Below are 19,841 nucleotides of genomic sequence, written 5' to 3'. Positions count from 1 at the left end.
ACTCCCGACAGCCCAGCCTTTCCCTCTAGTACCCCTACCCACTCATCAGGGGCCCGGCATCCCTTTCAATGGACTGAATCACCTGTGACTACCTCTCAGTCTATGAGTACCCCTCCCCATCCCTCAGGGGTTCAACACACCTCCACTGAATGGGTTAGACCTGTTGCAATCACTTTTGAGCATGATAGGAGGGTAGCTCCTAGCTCTACCTCAGATTCCATTCCCACCTCCTCGAGAGTTCTGCCACTCCGACAGGTAACCATCACTCGACCGGATCCTAATAATGAGGGTCAGGTTATGCAGGCACAGGCCTACCAGTATGTACCCTTCACAACCACCGATCTCCTGAATTGGAAGACGCATTACCCCTCTTATACTGAAAAGCCTCAGGCAGTGGTGGACCTAGTGGCTAGCATTATGGCCACCCATAACCCAACCTGGACTGATTGTCAACAACTTCTCCTGACCCTCTTCACAACTGAGGAGAGGCGGAAGATTTTGCAAAATGCTGAGGCCATCACGCGAGCGCGTGCCCCCGAGGGGACACAGAACCTAGAGGAATGGGTTAGAGCTCGGTTCCCTCGCGCAGCTCCAGCTTGGGATCCAAATAATGAGCAGCAATATGAACTGTTGTCTGGCTATTGCCGGGACTTGCTGGAAGGTATGAGGAAAGGCATAAAGAGGCCCATTAATCTGGCAAAGGTCTCTGAAATTCTCCAAGGGGCAACTGAATCCCCTGGGGCCTTTTTAGAGCAACTAATTGAAGCCTACAGAACATACACCCCATTTGACCCTGAGGCACTAGAAAACCAGAGAATGGTGAATAGCGCATTGGTGGCCCAGAGTATGCCAGATATCCGGAAGAAGTTGCAGCGTCAGGAGGGATTCGCAGGGATGAATACCACCCAGCTAATTGAAATCGCAACCAAGGTTTTCATTAATAGGGATCAGGAGGTGCGCCGAGAGGCTGACCGGAAGATGCAGAAGAAGGCCGACCTTTTAGCAGCAGCCATTACTAACTCCACCCTTAACCGAGGTCGACCTCTAGCTAATGGGAAGCCAAAGTGGGACCCCGGACCACCAGCCAGGCCCCGAGATTCCTTCAATCAATCCCGGCCAAGGGGGGAGAATCCCAGACCAAGATTGGAGAGGGACCAGTGTGCCTACTGTAAGGAAAGAGGGCACTGGAAAGATGAATGCCCCCAGAGGCGCCAGGGACTGAGAAGGGGACCAGGAGATCGAGGAAGCTGAGGCCGAGTTCGAGAGGGAAGATATGAGCCTCCTGAATCTGACATCATTGGGATAGCCGAGATGGCAGAATGGGACGAATAGGACAGACCGGGTTCCTACAAACTGGGCTCCCAGGAACCTATGGTCAAGTTAACTATAGGGAGCCGCTCAATTCCATTCATGATTGATACAGGAGCTGAACATTCTGTTGTGACGGAGCGATTAGCGCCTGTGTCTGGAAAAACTGTCCGAGTGGTGGGAGCCACGGGGGTGCAGAACCGGAGGCCCTTTCTGACGACCCGTAGATGCCAATTAGGCTCACACACAGTCACTCATGAATTCCTGTATATGCCAGACTGTCCAATCCCTTTGTTAGGTCGAGACCTGCTGCCCAAGCTTAGGGCCCAAATTTCCTTTGACTCTGATGGCCAGACTTCAGTCTCCTTTCGGCCCCCGACATCTAGCCCTAAGGGTATATTGAGTTTCTGCTGCCCTCTTGAAGAAGAATGGCGGCTGCATCAGTCGCATGGCCAAGTTGACCTACCCCTGGCAGACAGCTTTCAGGTCAGTGGGGTATGGGCAGAAGATAATCCCCCAGGGTTGGCCCGAAATATTCCCCCTGTTCATGTAGACTTACTTCCAAGTGCCCGGCCAATCCATCTTCGCCAATACCCAATTCCCCGAAAGGCTCTGGAAGGGATTCAAGCACATCTGAATCGTTTGTTATCCCATGGAATTATTCGTCCTTGCCAGTCTCCATGGAATACGCCACTATTGCCAGTTCAGAAGCCAGGGACTGAGGACTACCGGCCAGTCCAAGACTTACGAGTGGTCAACAAATCCACTATTTCATTACACCCTGTAGTGCCTAATCCATATGTCCTGCTGGGATTGATACCTTCTGGAGCTACCCATTTCACAACACTAGACTTAAAAGATGCCTTCTTTTGTATTCGGGTGGCCCCCGCCAGTCAACTGCTTTTCGCCTTTCAATGGGAAAACCCAGTAACAGGAAGGAAGCTTCAGTATACATGGACCCGCCTGCCACAGGGGTTCAAGAACTCCCCCACCATTTTTGGGACAGCCCTAGGACAAGATCTTAAGACTTTTAAATCTGAGCCTTCCAGGCGAGTTTTACTCCAGTATGTAGATGACCTCCTGATTGCAGCAGTGACTCAGGAAGAGTGTTTTGAGGCTACCAGAGAATTGCTGGAGCTACTCTTGGATGCAGGCTATAAGGTCTCACGCTCAAAGGCCCAACTTTGTCAGTCAGAAGTGAAGTATCTGGGCTTTTGCATTTCCCAGGGAAGTCGGAGACTGGATGTCAGTAGGAAGCAAGCAGTTGCTGCAATTCCCCAACCCAAGTCCAGAAGGGAAGTTAGGGAATTTCTGGGAGCAGCCGGATTCTGTAGAATTTGGATTCCAAATTTTGCATTGATGGCGAAACCCCTTTACCAGGCCACAAAGGGGGGTGAAAAGGAACCATTTGAATGGGGACCTACAGCTCAACAATCCTTCATTGCCATAAAGAAAGCCCTACTCCAAGCCCCTGCGTTAGGCCTTCCTGATGTGGAGAAACCTTTCTCACTGTATGTCCATGAGCGACAGGGGGTTGCTCTGAGTGTGCTGACCCAGATGATGGGATCCTGGCAGAGGCCTGTTGCATACCTGTCTAAACAGCTGGATGGAGTGGCTAAAGGATGGCCAGCCTGCATGAGGGCTATTGCAGCAACAGCCTTACTGGTCCAGGAAGCAGATAAGCTGACCTTGGGGCAAGAACTGGTTGTTAAAGTCCCCCATGCAGTTCTTACCCTCATGGAGTATAAGGGCAACCACTGGTTTACAAATAACCGCATGGTTAAGTACCAAGCTAGCTTGTGTGAGAATCCACGGATACACCTGGAAACAGTGGCTACATTCAATCCCGCCACTCTTTTGCCAGCATCTGAGGGACCACCGGATCATGACTGTATCCAAACTATGGATGAAGTGTATTCCAGTCGACCAGATCTTAAAGATGTTCCTTGGAGGGACCCAGATGTAATTTATTTCACAGATGGAAGCAGTTATGTGGAGAACTCCAAGCGATTGGCAGGCTATGCTGTGGTGACAGAGGACAAGGTGATAGAAGCAAGAGCCCTGCCCCAAGGAACTTCAGCCCAGAAAGCAGAACTTGTGGCCCTCATACGAGCTCTGGAGCTAGCAGCAGGACTGGTAACCAATATTTATACTGATTCCAAGTATGCCTTCACAACTCTACACGCTCATGGAGCTTTGTATAAGGAAAAGGGACTCATAAATGCCGCAGGCCAACCTGTTAAGTATGGACCTGAAATACTTCAGTTGCTAGAGGCTGTTTGGGCCCCTAAGAAGGTAGCTGTCATTCACTGCAGGGGACACCAAAGGATAGATACTCCAGTGGCCCGAGGGAATCGCCATGCTGATCGGGTGGCCAAGGAAGCTGCTCGAGGACCCCCAGCAAGTACTGTGACTCCCCTGTTCCAAATTCGACTACAAGAATGGACACCTATGTATACCCAAATGGAAGAGAAATGGGCTCAAGAGGAAGGTGCAGTAAGGAGACCTGATGGCTGGTTACATCTCCCTGATACCAGAGTTCTGGTGCCACGCCACCTAGCTTGGTCTGTAGTGTCTCAAGCTCATGACCTATCACACTTAGGGAAAACAGCACTAGCCCGCCTACTCAGTCGAGTAGTGGTGCTGGAAGGATTGGATAGTCTGGTTGCCACTGCCTCTGCCCGATGTACTCTCTGTGCCCAGAATAATGCTCGTCAGGGACCCCGTATTCCACCAGGAGTTCAGTCTAGGGGACTAACACCCTTTGAGTCCCTAGTTATAGACTTCACAGAAATGCCCAGGAGCGGTAGGCTCCGATACCTCTTGGTCATGGTCTGTACCTTTTCTGGGTGGGTGGAAGCATATCCTACAGTCACTGAGAAAGCCATAGAAGTAGCTCGAGCCCTCCTTAGGGATGTCATCCCCAGGTATGGACTGCCCCTTGCCATAGGTTCAGATAATGGTCCCGCCTTTGTTGAAGCTACACTTCAGGCCCTGTCCCGCGCATTACGCATTACCTGGAAATTGCATTGTGCCTATCGTCCCCAGAGTTCAGGGCAGGTTGAGCGGGCAAACAGAACCTTGAAAAATAGCCTAGCAAAGATTTGTCAGGAAACCCAACTGAAATGGCCACAGGCACTGCCACTAGCCCTCTTCCGCCTCCGATGCACCCCAACTAAAGGAACAGCCCTCTCTCCCTTTGAAATTGTGTATGGGAAGCCCCCAGCCATTTTGCAGGGAATTAAGGGAGACATAGGGATTTTAGGGTCTGCCCAGGTGCAGGAGCAGGTAGCCCTCTTGGGCAAGATAATTTCTGAGCTTCAGTCTTATGTGAGAGAAATAAACCCTGTCCCCTTCCAGGCTCAGGTACATTCCTTCCTGCCAGGGGATAGAGTTTGGGTGAAAGACTGGAGGCTCCAGCCTTTGGGGCCCCGATGGAAAGGACCTTTTACTGTTTTGCTTTCTACCCCTACAGCTGTGAAGGTCGCAGGGATAACTCCATGGGTCCATTGGTCTCGAATTAAGTCTGCTGACCAGACTGAGCCCAGCAAGGATCAGACGGAGCCTAGACAGTGGAGAGCAGAAAGTGATCCAGCGGAGCCATTGAAGTTGCGCTTGACCCGAACCAAAGAATCTACTAGCTGAGAAGACGGGTCAACTGCACACTGCAGGAGCTGCTGAACTTCGGCTTCACACTGAGACTCTTTCTTGCCCTGATTCTGGCTTTCTTGGAATTTGAGAGCTTGATCCTTGTCAGTTGAGGGTCTATCCCAACTGGTATAAGAACTCAAAGACTGAGAACATTATATTAGAGTAATCTGTGATTAGCACAGACTGTTGAAATATTATTGCTTAAATTAGTTTGCTGTATTGGTTTTAGATTAGGAAGAAAGAAAATGTTAGTAGCTTGGATGCTTTTGTTGTTTTCTACTCCTTGCCTCTTTTTTCCTAATACCCCAACTCGCTCCAATCTTTGGTTACACTCTGTCCAGGAACTAATTAGCCAGGCAAAGATTACTTCCCCTTGTATTGTGTGTTCCCGATTTTCTCCTTATACTACAGATGTCCCAGCTGTACCTGTCCCTGTGCAGCTCCCAGCTCTTATACCTCCCTACTTTTCGAGTTCAGGCCCTTGGAGCCAGGATTATACTTGGTGGTCCTTTTATAATGCTACTTCCCCCTCTGAATCTTCTCTAAGGCCAGTCTTTACGTCTCCCTATCCAGCTTCTGGAGTGTTTTGTTTAACAAGAGACATCTCAACTGTTCTTCCCATTCCTTGTAACTATACTAATGTTCTCCCAGAAAAAGGGGAATCTGTGTGGGTAGTCTCTCCAGGTACTCCTATGTGCCCTACTACCATACCTGTAGATTATGACCAAGGTGATTATCTGGCTCCTAACCTTACTACTGAGAAGACTATAGTGTCCCGGCCTATTTTCTACTTTCATAAGTCCCCGGGGTATGAAAGGGTTGCATCATATGAGCAGTCTGTCACAATTGGGGATTGGCACCTATGGTGTACAAAGTCTCCATTTCTTCTTAGTTCCCCCTGGGATAGGGGCTCGCATTATGGGCATCCTAGTGTCCATCCTGTGCCAACATTTATTGGGAACTTTCCTCGCCCTCTCCTTGGTCATTACTGGCTTTGTGATAATGTCCTCCACATGATTCTTCCCCCCACATATGATTTTTGTGTATTGGTAACTTTGAATTATTTTCCTAAAGTTATTCCTCTCCTCAAGCCATCATCCCCGCACCGCTCTAAGCGAGAGGCCTTGTCCTTACCTTCCTCCGTTGCCACAGAGGATGAGGCGATTGAATTAGCCCTCCAGTATATTAACTCTACTTATCCTCTGACTAAAAAGAGACTTGTAGCCCTTTCTGCTACGGCCTGGATTCCAATTGGGGGCCCGGTAGCGGGTATTACTGAACTAGGTATGGCTACCCGGAGACTTCAGTCTCTACTCCATGTTTTAGTTCATGAGCTGAACGTGGTAGTCAATGCATTGCAGGATCAAATTAATGAATTAAGTATAGTTTCTCGGTATAACCGTATGGGTCTTGACTATCTCTTTGCAGCTCAGGGTGGCCTCGTCAGTAGGTTGATCACTCCCAAATCAGTGGTACACAGTAATCAGGCTTAAACAACGCTTGCTCTCACAATCCAATCCTGTAAAAAACTTCGTTAACAACAAACACTTAATTTGTCATTCGTCTCGCCTTCTCTTTTCCGTGTGCGGCATAAATCTTCACTCCTGGCTGGCTCGCCACTTTGAAGAAACGACTAGACGAATTTCATATTCCATATAAAAAGTTTATTTACAATTGTACTGAATAGCTCAATGGGCTATTTCAGGAAGCATTTTTTTTATAAGCAATATACAAGTGAGGCAGTGGGCAAAAGAAATTGATTAATTCTGAGAAATCATATTAAGGGTTAATTCTGTTTAAAGGTGCTCAAATACTATTTTAAATTCTCAGTCCTGCAAGTGAAGGAATGCAAGCTGGATTTAATTTACTTCAATGTCTAGCTTGGCTAAGCTAAAGGTTAGAAAGGTCAGTGAGAAATGAAACTCTGTCCTTTGTGAATGATGGATTGTTAATGCTAGCACATCTGTATACTATTAAATCTTGAGGGGATACTATTATGAATGAACAAAGGAATGAGCCAGACATACAGTAGTTTAAAAGCAGGCAGTTTGTTTTAAGATTAGTTTAAAATGTTTAGAAGGAAATAGTTAGATTCTAAATAATTCTAGATATTCCTGATGTTTAGATATGTCTTATAAGGATGCTTACTTTAGAATATGCTGTATTCTGTGTAAATTAATAATTCTGGGTGGAATGTCTGTTCAACTCTCTGTCTGACTTTCTGAGTAGGGCTGCAGTGAAAAGATCAGCATATGGTTTGACTTAACCATAGTCCTAGCTAGTTCTGTGTATGGAGCTGATGGGTGAAAAGGGTCAAGAAAAGTCTTGATTAATTATAGGTAAATATAGGAATGGTCCTGAAAGTAATAACAAACTATAGCTGGATGCTATTAAGTAAGACTGGCCTTGACCCCTTAATGAATGCCAGAGTCCAGTTAGCAGTTTAAGCTATGGCTGGGATTATGTGAATAATAATAAAATGCAAGAGTTCTGGTGCCAAAATGTCTGGTCTGAGAGGCCCCAGGTCATGGGTCAGTTTGAGAAATATCAAACCTATGTAACTGATATTTTTATAGAGCTGATTGGCTGAGGCAAGGTAACCAAACTATTCTTTACCATCTGGAAAGTAAGGGGGGCTAGAGGTTAGAACTGTATATAAGAGGGAGCAGAAGCAGCTTACGTCAGAAGGAACAGACAGAAGAAGAAGAAGACAGAAGAAGAAGAGAAGCAGCTGAGACAGAAGCCACAAAGACACAGAGAGCTGAGAAAGAGAAGAAGAGACTTAATGCTGATGTTCTACTTTGTTTGCTGGCAAATAAAGAAGATTTCTCTCTCATTTTGATGTGTGCTGTCTGACTCCTGAAGTACCACAGATTCTGTTAACAATAGGGGTAATTCATGCATCGATTCCTGCAACACAAGCAATGTACAAGAGAAATCAGAATGCTATATACAGAATGCTTAAGGCAAAAGAGTTAAAATGCTTAATGCTTCTTTGTTGCACTCTGTTTTTATACCGTTCTTCTTCGGCATCTGACTAATTCTCTCATACAACATTCCTGTGCAAGTCTCTGAATACCACAAACTGTTAAATGTGCAGAACATCTGCTTTCTGTTATTGCTCCCCCTTCTTGCCAGACTTTCTGGAGCCGTGCCTTTGGCTGATGTGGGCCACATTCTTTTCTCATGTCCCAGGAGATTTAGTGTTGAAACAGTTTGCTCTGCATGTTCTTTGAAGCTTTCCACTTCTATTTTGTATGCTTTTATTCAACATCTCCCAATCCGGGTTCCGATCTCACCACAGTACCGAAACAGTACTGGTCACTCTCCTCTCCAATTTTAAGAAGGAAATTTCAATTGGGAAACACATCTTACTTCTGCAATTTGATATGTCCAGCGCCTTTGACATGGTGGACCATGACCTCCTACTCACCTTACTATCGGAATTCGGTGTGGGAGGTTATGTCTTAGACTGGTTTCGTGGATTTCTATCATCTCGATCATATCAGGTCAAAGTCCATTCCTCTATTTCACCACCTTGGAGATCCTACTGTGGAGTTCCTCAGGGCTCTTCTCTGTCACCTACCCTCTTTAACATTATGATGTCTCCACTTGCTATGGCCCTATCCAACCATGGCCTGAACCCGTTCAAATATGCTGATGATATAACCATCTACATTCCCTTCCGCTCTTCTTTAACTGAAATCTCTGACGCAATACAGACCAGCTTTGACATCATGACCAGTTGGGCGAGCACATTCAAGTTCAAGCTTAATAAGGAGAAAACTCAAAGCATCATTCTCTCCTCCCAATTCAATAAATCCATCCCAGGCAGGATTTCTGTGCTTGACTTCTCCATCCCTATCACAGATTGTTTGAAGCTCCTTGGTATCATTCTGGACTCTCACCTGTCCCTCGACCTTCAGATCTCAGCTATTATGAAAAGACTGTTCCTCTCCATGCGCTCACTCAAACGTGTCAAGCGGTTCCTTCCATTTGATTTTTTCCGGACTCTACTCCACTCCAGTGGCATAGGAAGGGGGGGGCGGTGGGGCGGTCCGCCCCGGGTGCACGCCACTGGGGGGTGTTGGTGCCTCGCAGGTTCCTTGCTCTCTCTGCCCTGGAACAGGTTACTTCCTGTTCCGGGGCAGAGAGAGCAAGGAACCAGCGAGGCGCCGACACCCCCCAGCGGCGTGCACTCGGCGGATTGGCTCTCTCGCCCGCCCCTCACCGCCTTCCAGGTATGTTCTCGTGAGGGGGGGTTGCGCTACGGAGGGGGGAGGGTGTGTCGCGCTGCACCCGGTGGGGGGGGTGCACAGCGGCGACCCACTCCGGGTGTCAGCTGCCCTTGCGACGCCACTGCTCCACTCTCTAGTGTTCAGCCACTTTGACTACTGCAATGGGATTTACACCGGATGCAAAGAACACACCCTTAAGAAACTCCAGACGGTGCAAAACACAGTGGCAAGATTACTATTTGGTGCATCTCAATTTGAAGCAGCAAAACCTCTACGAGAGAAGCTCCACTGGCTCCCGATAAAAGAGCGCATCCAATTCAAAGTCTGTGCCCTGACCCACAAGATCATCTACAGGGTTGCTCCAGTTTATATGTTCAGCTTGATTGATCTCCCTCCCCGAAATTCCATAAAACCGTCTCGGAAGAGCCCCCTACCTAGCACCTGTCCCCATGAGCTTACTGATGTTTTACAGCACTACCTGCTTTCCTCTTTTAGAGATGTCTGTTTTGGGATGGCATCTTTGTTTGCTGAAGTTTCAAATGGCGAGCTCTGACAGTCATTTCTTGGTTCTCACATCACTTTATTTCTGGGGCTTTCTTTAAAATCATTATTCCTGCTTTACAGTTTCTGTCACTCTGGGGCTGCATAAAAGATTTTTCAATCGTTTTTAACATTCAAATCTTAGCTGGGGACAGTTTTGGCTATATTTTAAGCAGGCAGCGACCATGGCACTGGCTATATTTTAACTTATTTCATTTACAGGAAGTACTTGTGTCAGTTCTGCCCTTGATTTACACTGCTTCAAGTTTCTTTTTTCCATATCTGCAGGAAACACAAGTTTATAAACTCTGTCCTCTAACTAAAATGGTGATTTTGTCCACCCATAGATAATGAGTTACATTTTTAAACTACTGAAGACCCATCTCTTCAGCAAGGCTTACCACAAAGATCAACCAATGTGAATATACATAAATCCTCCAAACGTAGTTAGAAATGTCTTCTAATATCTGCTTGTCATACTACTATCATGTCTTATCATTATCATGCCACCAAAAAATTTTCTGTAACACAAAATGCCTATTTTTCTATTATATTTCCACTATCCATGATGTATTGTAAGCCTGCAAAGAGGTGGGAAAATGTGGGATACAAATCAACGTTATATATATATATATATATATATATATATATATATATATATATATATATATATAACGTTGATTGCTTGATTTAAAATGTTTTGTTCTGTGCCAATGCAGAAAGTAAAACATTGATCCTAAATACTCCCTTTAGAAAGATGGGAAATACATATGCATTGCTTTTGTCATAATATAGTAATATAATATAAATTCTTATCTTTGTTGTTTTTTTCATTGTTGACATGACGCTGCCAGCTTGCTCGTTTTCAGTATGGGCTTGCCCGGCTCCTCATTTGAATCAGATTTCCTGATTGCTATTTCTCAACTCCCCTCCCCTTTTCTCCAATGGCAAAAGCTGTTCTGTTTTCACTAAACGTGTTTTTCTGATGGCTTGATTAGATGTTTTATGCTTTATCATAAATGCTTCTTGATATAAGAATGATACATTTTAATTTGTTTTCCTTGTTTGTTTTGAGACAGATTTTCGGTCACTATACAGCCTAACTAAGGAAATATATCTAAAACTGTTCAAGGCATTTCAGTGTTAACCTATGATTCCATTTCCTTAACATTTATTTGCTTTTATTTCATTCATTTTAGGGGTATAGTTCTGAACTACACACATTATATTGCCTTTCCTGCCCTTTGTTGAAATCTGTATTTTTTGGAAAGTATATGGTTCTCCCATTTTACTTATATTATGGCATATAGAAGTTCCATGTTTTGTTTAAGGTCTATGCTTTGTTTATAACTTTTTTGTTTTTTTGTTGTCACCGCTTTCTCCTTACTGTTTATAAGCGCTAATTAGGTAGGCCCAGTTTTTACCTTATAATATTTTCACTTTATTTTTATTTCACAGCTGGATCCTTACAGCCTTCAGGATCGGCTGCTGCCCTTAAGGTGCCCAAAAGGGTTTTTTCCTTCATATACGTAGATATACAGATATAAGGCCAGGCTCTGCTGTTACAGGCTTATTGACAGATCCCTGTTTAATTGAGTCATTTAGATTTTGGAAATTTTTACCCCCATTCCTATACTCTATACCTTTTCTATTTCTATATTTTCATCTCAAAATTACTACTACTACTACTATAAATCACTTCTATAGCACTACCAGTCGTGCGCAGCGCTTTACAATTGAACATGAAGAAAGACAGTCCCTGCTCAAAAGATCTTACAATCTAAATCAGGACAAACAGACAGAATCAATAAGGATAAGTTAGAACAATTGACAGTTACCTACACATGCACTCAGTCTGCTGCCCCTCACTATCTTTCTACCCTCATCTCCCCTTACGTTCCCGCCCGTAACCTCCGTTCACAGGATAAATCCCTCCTCTCAGTACCCTTCTCCACCACCGCCAACTCCAGGCTCCGCTCATTCTGCCTTGCCTCACCCTATGCTTGGAACAACCTTCCTGAACCCTTACGCCAAGCCCCCTCCCTGCCCGTCTTCAAGTCTTTGCTTAAAGCCCACCTCTTCAATGCTGCATTCGGCACCTAACCCTTACCGTTCAGTGAATCCAGACTGCCCCAATTTGACTGCCCCTATCGGACCGACCGTTCACTTGTCTATTAGATTGTAAGCTCTTTGAGCAGGGACTGTCTCTCTTTGTTAAATTGTACAGCGCTGCGTAACCCTAATAGCCAGTGGTGTGCTGGTAAATTTTTAACAACAGGCTCTCTCCCCGGTCCACCTCGGCGCCCCCCCCCCCCCCGTCCACCTCTGCACCCTCCGTCCACCTCTGCGCCCCCCAAAATTGCAGAGCTGGCTTTAGCCAGTGGGTGGGGGGGGGGGCAATGCATTACTCTCTCCAGGAAAAAAAAAATTAAATGATCCCAGGTTCCAATCTAATTCATGTTTAATGTGGGATAAAATGCCATAAATAAGTAAATAATTATAAACTTTTAATGTTGAGCACCTGATTCTCAAAGTGAACATATTCCAAACACTATAATGAAAATAAAATGATTTTTTCTACCTTTGTTGTCTGGTGACTGTTTTTCTGATCATGCTGGCCCAGTATCCAATTCTGCTGCTATCTGTCCTCCTAACTCCGTTTCCAGGGCTTCCTTTCCATTTATTTCTTTTACTTTCCTCCTTTCTTCTTCATTTCTGGTCCTCAGCTTCTGCCTATTTTCTTCATCCAAGTGCAGTTTTTCTCCTTTCTTCCTTTTCCCTTATCTTATCTCCTTCCTCGCTCTTCCCTCCCCTCCATCTATGTCCAGCATTTATTCTCTCTCCCCCTGCCCTCCATTCACCCATGGCCAGCGACCCTTCTCTCCCCTGCCCTCCATCCACCCATGGCCAGCAGCTCCCTTTTCTCTCCCCTGCCCTCCATCCACCCATGGCAAGCAGCTCCCTTTTCTCTCCCCTGCCCTCCATCCACCCATGGCCAGCAGCTCCCTTTTCTCTCCCCTGCCCTCCATCCACCCATGGCCAGCAGCTCCCTTTTCTCTCCCCTGCCCTCCATCCACCCATGGCCAGCAGCTCCCTTCTCTCCCCTGCCACCCCCTCCCGACTTGTTCCGCGAATTCTCCTGCTTCCTCCCTCCCTCCCGATCAGGTCCCTCACCGACCCTACCTTGGCCATCAAATTCTTCGGGGCAGGCAGTGTTGCCTGCTCGCTGCCATCGCTGACTTTCCTCCGCCGCCCGATCGTGCTTCAAAATGGCCGCCGAGACTTACAGAAGTCTCGCGAGGCCGCCTCTGGAAGTCTCGGTGGCCATTTTTAAAGCGCAAACAGGCGGCGGAGGAAAGTCAGCGATAGCTGCGGGCAGGCAACACTGCCTGCCCCGAAGAATTCGATAGTCAAGGTAGGATCGTGAGGGACCGGATCCGGAGGGCGGAGGGAGGGAGAGCCAGCTCGCCCTTTCCAACAACCGGCTCGCAAGTCCGGCCAAAATTTAACAACCGGATCTTGCGAGCCGGAGCGAGCTGGCTCCAGCACACCACTGCTAATAGCGCTCTAGAAATGTTAAGTAGTAGTAGTAGTAGTTACTGATACTTGCAGTAACCATGGTTTACACCCCACAGTGGAACTAATACCTGCCTGTAGGATAACCATATTTGGGGTGACAGTAACTAAAAATGTAGGTTTTTGGATTTATGCCTGTTTTAGAGTGTCCTCTAGTGAGGTGTTTTGTTTTGCATATCTAGCCCCCTTGGAAGTGCTTATAGCTCGTGGCGATCAGTTGAAGATGTGTTAATACTCCTGATCTTTGGATTAGTGGAAAGTGTGTTGAAACTCCTTATCTGGAAGGTATATCCTGGGTTTTTGAGTCCGAACACTTGGGAACGTTAAGAGGGGGTAGGTATAATCCTTATTTACGTTCCAAACTTTCTTTTCTTTATTACTCCATGCTACATTTAACACTTGTGTTGGGTTGTGAGTAAATGCTAGTAGTCGGTCTCTCCAGATTATGGGAAGCCCTTTACCATCCATTTTGTGGGTAGTTAAATCTTGTACAAGTACTTTGATGGTGAGGTGGGTTCCTAGTTCTTTGGAGAGACTATATAAGGTCTAGACATTAACAGATATTTGAGTCATAGTAGATACATAAGAGATATTGGAGTCATAGCAGATATATAACAGATATTTGAGTCATTGCATAATTCTAGATTTCTCTGAAGGGTCTAAGCATATCCTCATTTAGGACTTAAAACAGAGTAGTGTTTATCTCCTAACCTTAAAGGTTTATAGTTAGATACAGTTTAGGGACTAACACAAATATAGTTAGTTTAGGGACTTATGGTGATATACTTAGATACACAATATCTAACTGACACAGATTTAGTTAGATATAGTCTAGGGAATATGGGTGACATGGTTAGTGTAGTTTAGGGAACATGGTTAGTGTAGTTTAGGGAATAATGGAATGGACATTTGAGTAATTTAGATTAGATTTCGCACAGTGCTGATCCCTTGTTCTGAAGCTACTGGCTGATGCTATCTGTATTACCCACATACACAGGGTAATACAGTAGAGAGGGTTGAGTCGTATTATTGAACTCCGAGATGTCGGACGGATATAGCGGTCACTCCCTGTGTACCTGTCGTTCGTTGTCACGTTAGTTGTGGTAACACTACAGAGTTGGTGATTTTTAGTTGTATTTAGGTTTCAATATTATATTAAGAATTCTTTTTGAGATAATAGTGACAGATAATAGTGACATAGGTGCTTTATAGGACTAGGTTTGCTAGTACAATTTGCCACAACCCAAATATAAGTGTTTTATCATACTAGGATTCTAGTACCCAATTCATTATGCTGCCTCTTGAGAGAGTGATAAATCACTTTCCAGGAGACCGCAAGAATATTATCAAATTTTGCAATATTTGGTATACCTGGAATAAGCTTCAGCCTGAACTCTCCTGGCCCCGCAATGGTACTTTTAATGCTAAAATTATCAAAAGATTATTAAACTTTGTTACTACATACACACCAGATTCCATCCAGGGTCTACATTTGCTAATTATCAGTAGATGGATTTCCACCATCACTGATGAGGTTATTCCTGACACTGCTGATCTGACATTCTTAAAGATCTCTGGTAGGGGCAGCAGCCCATTGAACAGGCTACTGTAACAGCCAGTAGCTGTCAAGAGGCTAACCCATCGCAACCCCACTCCCATTGCTCCAACCTACATCATTCAAATGTTCATTGTTGGCAATGCTCCAAATTTGGCCACTATGCCTATGAATGCAGGGATAGTTACCGGTCTGATTGTGTTGCTCAGAGCACAAGCCACTATACCACTATACCGGCAACCTTACTTATAATGCCGGACCTCATAATCAACAGGCATATGAGGATGACAAGGTACGGAGTCTTTTCAGGGATTCTAATTGCCCTGGAGACCCCCCGCAGGCTAGTCCTAATTGCCGTGCCAATGTGCTGTGTTTCCGCTGTCAGCAGTTTGGCCATTATGCTTTTGAGTGTCCTCAGCCACTTCGACACTGACCCAGAAATCAGAAACATCGGCCTACCCCTGCCCATCAATCGCTCCCCTTGTAGAATCTGGACAAACGCCGTCCGTAGTGACCAGGCGTACTCTGAACCCAAACTAATTATGAATTCCCCATGTTTTTCCTATTCATGGTTACTCAGACTGCTGTGCGTCTCACTTTGAACCCAGAAACCATTTCTTTTTCTGTCTCTGCTATATGTGACATATGTCTGTAAATAATTTTGTTTTTAGTTTTCTATTCATAAGGATCTAATTACATTTGTAATTATGTATATACGTATATCTGGTGGTACCATACAAATGGCATAGCTAAACCAGCAGGATATTTATTTGCCTTTTTCAAATTATACATAGCCCTCCTGAAGATTTCTTATCAGCTGCAGATATAGGTGATCTCCAGAGGGTGTCTCTATTTTTGTCTTTTCATATGCCTTAATTCTGGCGTAGCTATGTGGTGTAACTCCATACAGGATCCTTGTAAATAAAACAATGCCTTGCTCAGTATTGAAATGTTTATATGCTTTAATTAAATTCTGTGTTGGCTTGGTTTGCATTTGCGGAAGTGCTTTATCTATTGCACAGTATAAATTGACGACATTCACTTTTCAGTATTATCAATGATTATAAAGCATTAATGTTTGAAGTCTCTTTATGGTGTGTAAAATCTGAAAGCTTTCATTAATTCCTTATCTACAGGAAGTGGAAATACTTAATTACTATTGGAATATAGCATTTAAAGTGCCTTTTGATTATCTGGAATAGCTAGCTCCGCTATTCACTTCCTGATTACATAAACCTTTTTCTTCTCCCTCATAACTACTGGGCAATGGGCTGCTGGAAATACTCTCTTGAACTGGCCATTCAGGGGAGACTTCCGCTACTCATGGATCCATCCTTGTTGTTTCATTTTGAAGTATTTTTAAACAAGGATTAAGTTAAGCTTTCAGAGGAAGTTACAATCTCCACTTCCTGATTTCTTTCTATTTGGAACAGGAAATGACAATAACATTTAGTTTGCAGGGTGTTACGCTTTCAATCCCTCTATCTTCCAATGAGAGGCATTGCGAGTGATTGTGAGAAGAGCTGCTGAAATGTGGCTTTGCCATAACATCCTTTGAATTAGAAGTCCCTTTTCGATCTGTGCCAGCCTAGAATACGTAGACTTTTAAGTTTCATTTTTAAGCTAATTTATAGGTATGTTCTTGCTTGGATCTGAGTGCTTTTTCCCCTGACTTGCAGTATTTTTTGTGGCTTCCGCCTTGTTTCAACTAACTCTTGCCAAGTTGCAGCTATGTCGTTTTGTCTTGAAATAATGTGCTATTTCCTGCTTCTTCAATCATTGCGAAGTGTTACTGAAACTCTATGTAAAGGTCAATCGAGGGTGTCTGCTCTTGAATATTTTTTCCTTTTTAAAGGTGCTTTTTGTTGCATTGCAAACTAAATATGCCCTGTTGCAATGCAAATGTAAGGTGTTTTCATACATTTATGAAACCATTTTAACTTTTTCTTACATTTCCTCTCCTAGAGAGGCATTACATTTTTTAGGTTACACCTCAATTATCACAGTACATTCTTTTTAAGTACTATTTTTAATTTTAAACAATTCACAGTTATTTCCTCAATTTTTATTTTTGTATATGTTCTGGTGAATTGTTTACAAGGATTCCCCTTATCCTGCCTCCTGCCTAGACCCCTTCCCCCGCCCCTTCTCTGACACCCCCCCAGCCACACCCTTGACCTGCCTCCTTCTGTTACCCTTCCCCTTGTTGTAGTTCCGCCCCCTCAGTCCCTCTATCCCTCACCCTGGTCCATCCCCTTCATACCTCCATTCTGGACGTTGCCCCTCTCCCTTATGCTCCCTGTACCCCACCTCCTACGACTATGTAGCCACATCCCTTGCCCCTCTTCTTTCCGTACCCCTCCCCTTGACAGACCCCCATGCCACGCCTCCTGACCCTTCTCGTTCTACAACCCCTCCCTTTTTCTGAACCCCTCCCCCTCTCCTACCCCTTTCCTTTTCGAAACTCACAACCCATTTCTGATTTTTCCTCCTCACAAGTAGCACACAAATTATGGAATTAACTGTCTGTTTTAAGTCCAATCTTTTCCCAGATGGATATAGAAGTAAACTCAGTGGTATAGAAGATTTAGCTGATGCCCAATCTGCTGAAGTTGGAGATGTCCTCCAGTACGCTGTATCCTCATCAACCTTATTTAGACTGCAGACGTGACTTACATTCCAGATTCCTATCCTGAACTTCGACTACAAAGTGAACTCACCTATTCAATCCTATAAGTCCTGCAGGCCTCCTGAACCTGAGGGCTCAACCCTTAGGGTAAGGTAGTCAAAGCAGGTGAAGTTTCCATCCTGAAATACACCCTCAATTCCACTCTACTTCAAGTGACTTCTGACAAGAGAATGCTGCAGAACGCCTGGCAATGCTGAAATCCTCAATGAAAGCTCTATGTCCACATTTAGACTTTCTGTGACTAGTGTTCACTTACCAGAGAAATGTCTTCTTCTCGCGGAACTTCTCAGAACAAATGGCACCAGCTTCATCCAGCAGTTAGTGTTATGATAAATATGACTGCTTCTGTTTTCAAAATATTAATGGTGGTAATAGAAGCAATGTTGCTGCTGAAGTGGACCTATTTTTAACTAACAAGTCCCCTGACGTAATCAGTGTTTCTTTGCATCAAGCACTACAAGATTGGATTTGTTTTCAAGTGCTCCTGTTGAAAGGCTTTTCAGCATGGGCAGACAAATGAGTACAAAACGATGCAGAAGGGCAGACAAACATTTTGAAATGCAATTGCTCCTGCTTTTTAATTGGACCTGTTTTAACGAATTAGCAGGTGCTACTTCAAAAACAGTGCCCAGGTACAAGGAAACCTGCAGTGGACCTATTTCTAAATGGCATTTGAAAAAGTGGAACCTTATTATCCATTCTGCTTGAACAAGTTTTTGTTTTATTGCTGGCATTAAAGGCCAGAAGATGTCTCTGTCTGGAAGCTAACACACTGATATACATGTCTGATTTCTACAGCTTTCATAGGGCTTTTTTGTCCTTATTTAATTTAAATATCTGTCTTATTGCAGTGGATCCCTATAGTTGATGGCTTGAGCATTTTCTATTTTAGATGTTATCTCTGGTAATAGATTAATTTTTAAGTGAACACATGCTGGGAACTATAAGGATGGAGACATTTTCATTGCTTTTCTCTGAACCACTTCAAGTCTTTTTACATCCTTAGCAAAATATGGCCTCCAAAACAGAACACAATAATCCAAGCGGGGCCTCACCAATGACTGGTACAGGGAATGTCAACACCTTTCTTCTGCTAGTTATATATCCCTCTATGCCGCCTAGCATCTTTCTGGCAATGGCCACCACCTTGTCGCATTGTTTTGTCACTACCTCAAATATTTGCATGGAATTAAGAAAAAAAAAACTGCCCCAGACCCAGCACCTTCAGATTGAAAGAAAACCTTTCCTACAGGCCTGAGTGACTCCACTGGGACCTGGATGTAGGTGTAGTTCCCATCAAAACGTCTGGATCCACCCAAATCCAGCACTAATTGGCACAAGATCAAAATGTTACTGAACAGCTGGATCCACCCAGATCTTGCAATCACTAATCAGAAGGGCAGGATCTGCTCAGATCCAGCACTCATTCGTAGCAGAAGGGCTGGATAATGCTCATTTCCACCAGAAGGGCAGGATCCACCTGAATCCAGCACTCATTCACACCAGAAGGGCCAGATCCACTGGTACCCAGCACTAACTCCAAGCAGAAGGGCCGCATCCATCCAGATCCATGCTAACTCCAAGCAGAAGGGCAGGATCTACCTAGATCCAGCACTCATTCCTAACTGAATGGTTGGATCTATCCGGAACCAGCATTTATTTCCACTAGGCGGCCAGGATCTAGCCAGATCCAGTATTCATTCCCAGTGGAATGGCTGGGTCTACTTTGTATATCCCACCACAAGGTTGGATCTACCCAGATCCAGCACCAGTTCCCACCAGGAGGGCTGGATGAACCCCAATAAAGCACTCATTTGCACCAGAAAGGCAAAATGTTGCCAGATGCAGCACTAACTGGCACCAAAAAGGCTGAATCCTGCCAGATCCAGCTGGATCCTGGTCCAATTATCACCAGAAGCACTAGTTATTTTGGGTTAATCAAATGCACCCAGCCTTTCCAGTGGGGGTAACTGCATTTTAGTCATTAATTTTCTGGTGTAAGAAAGCTATATCCCATAGGATCCTATCCTTGTGATAAGAATAAGGGCTAGATATGGTAGAAAAGCTGGCTATGAGTGTTGTGTCAGGGGTGAGTTAATATGTGCAGGATATGAGTACATAAGTACATAAGTAGTGCCATACTGGGAAAGACCAAAGGTCCATCTAGCCCAGCATCCTGTCACCGACAGTGGCCAATCCAGGTCAAGGGCACCTGGCACGCTCCCCAAACGTAAAAACATTCCAGACAAGTTATACCTAAAAATGCGGAATTTTTCCAAGTCCA

At 44.7% G+C, this 19,841-nt stretch overlaps 1 long non-coding RNA gene across 1 annotated transcript in view; it reads left to right on the top strand.

The window, feature by feature from the left end:
* LOC115477818 overlaps positions 1–17,794 on the top strand; it is a 45,404-nt gene extending 27,610 nt beyond the window's left edge. The window contains exons 2-3 of the long non-coding RNA XR_003943380.1: positions 13,496–13,646; positions 17,421–17,794. This is a non-coding gene — a long non-coding RNA (uncharacterized LOC115477818). The remainder of the gene's footprint in view (positions 1–13,495; positions 13,647–17,420) is intronic.
* The last annotated feature ends 2,047 nt before the right edge of the window (positions 17,795–19,841 follow it).

The sequence above is a fragment of the Microcaecilia unicolor genome, chromosome 9, assembly GCF_901765095.1.
Source record: "Microcaecilia unicolor chromosome 9, aMicUni1.1, whole genome shotgun sequence".
Classification (NCBI taxonomy): domain Eukaryota; kingdom Metazoa; phylum Chordata; class Amphibia; order Gymnophiona; family Siphonopidae; genus Microcaecilia; species Microcaecilia unicolor.
The sequence above is the reverse complement of the archived record's forward strand: the minus strand, read 5'-3'. Positions and strand labels throughout refer to the sequence as shown.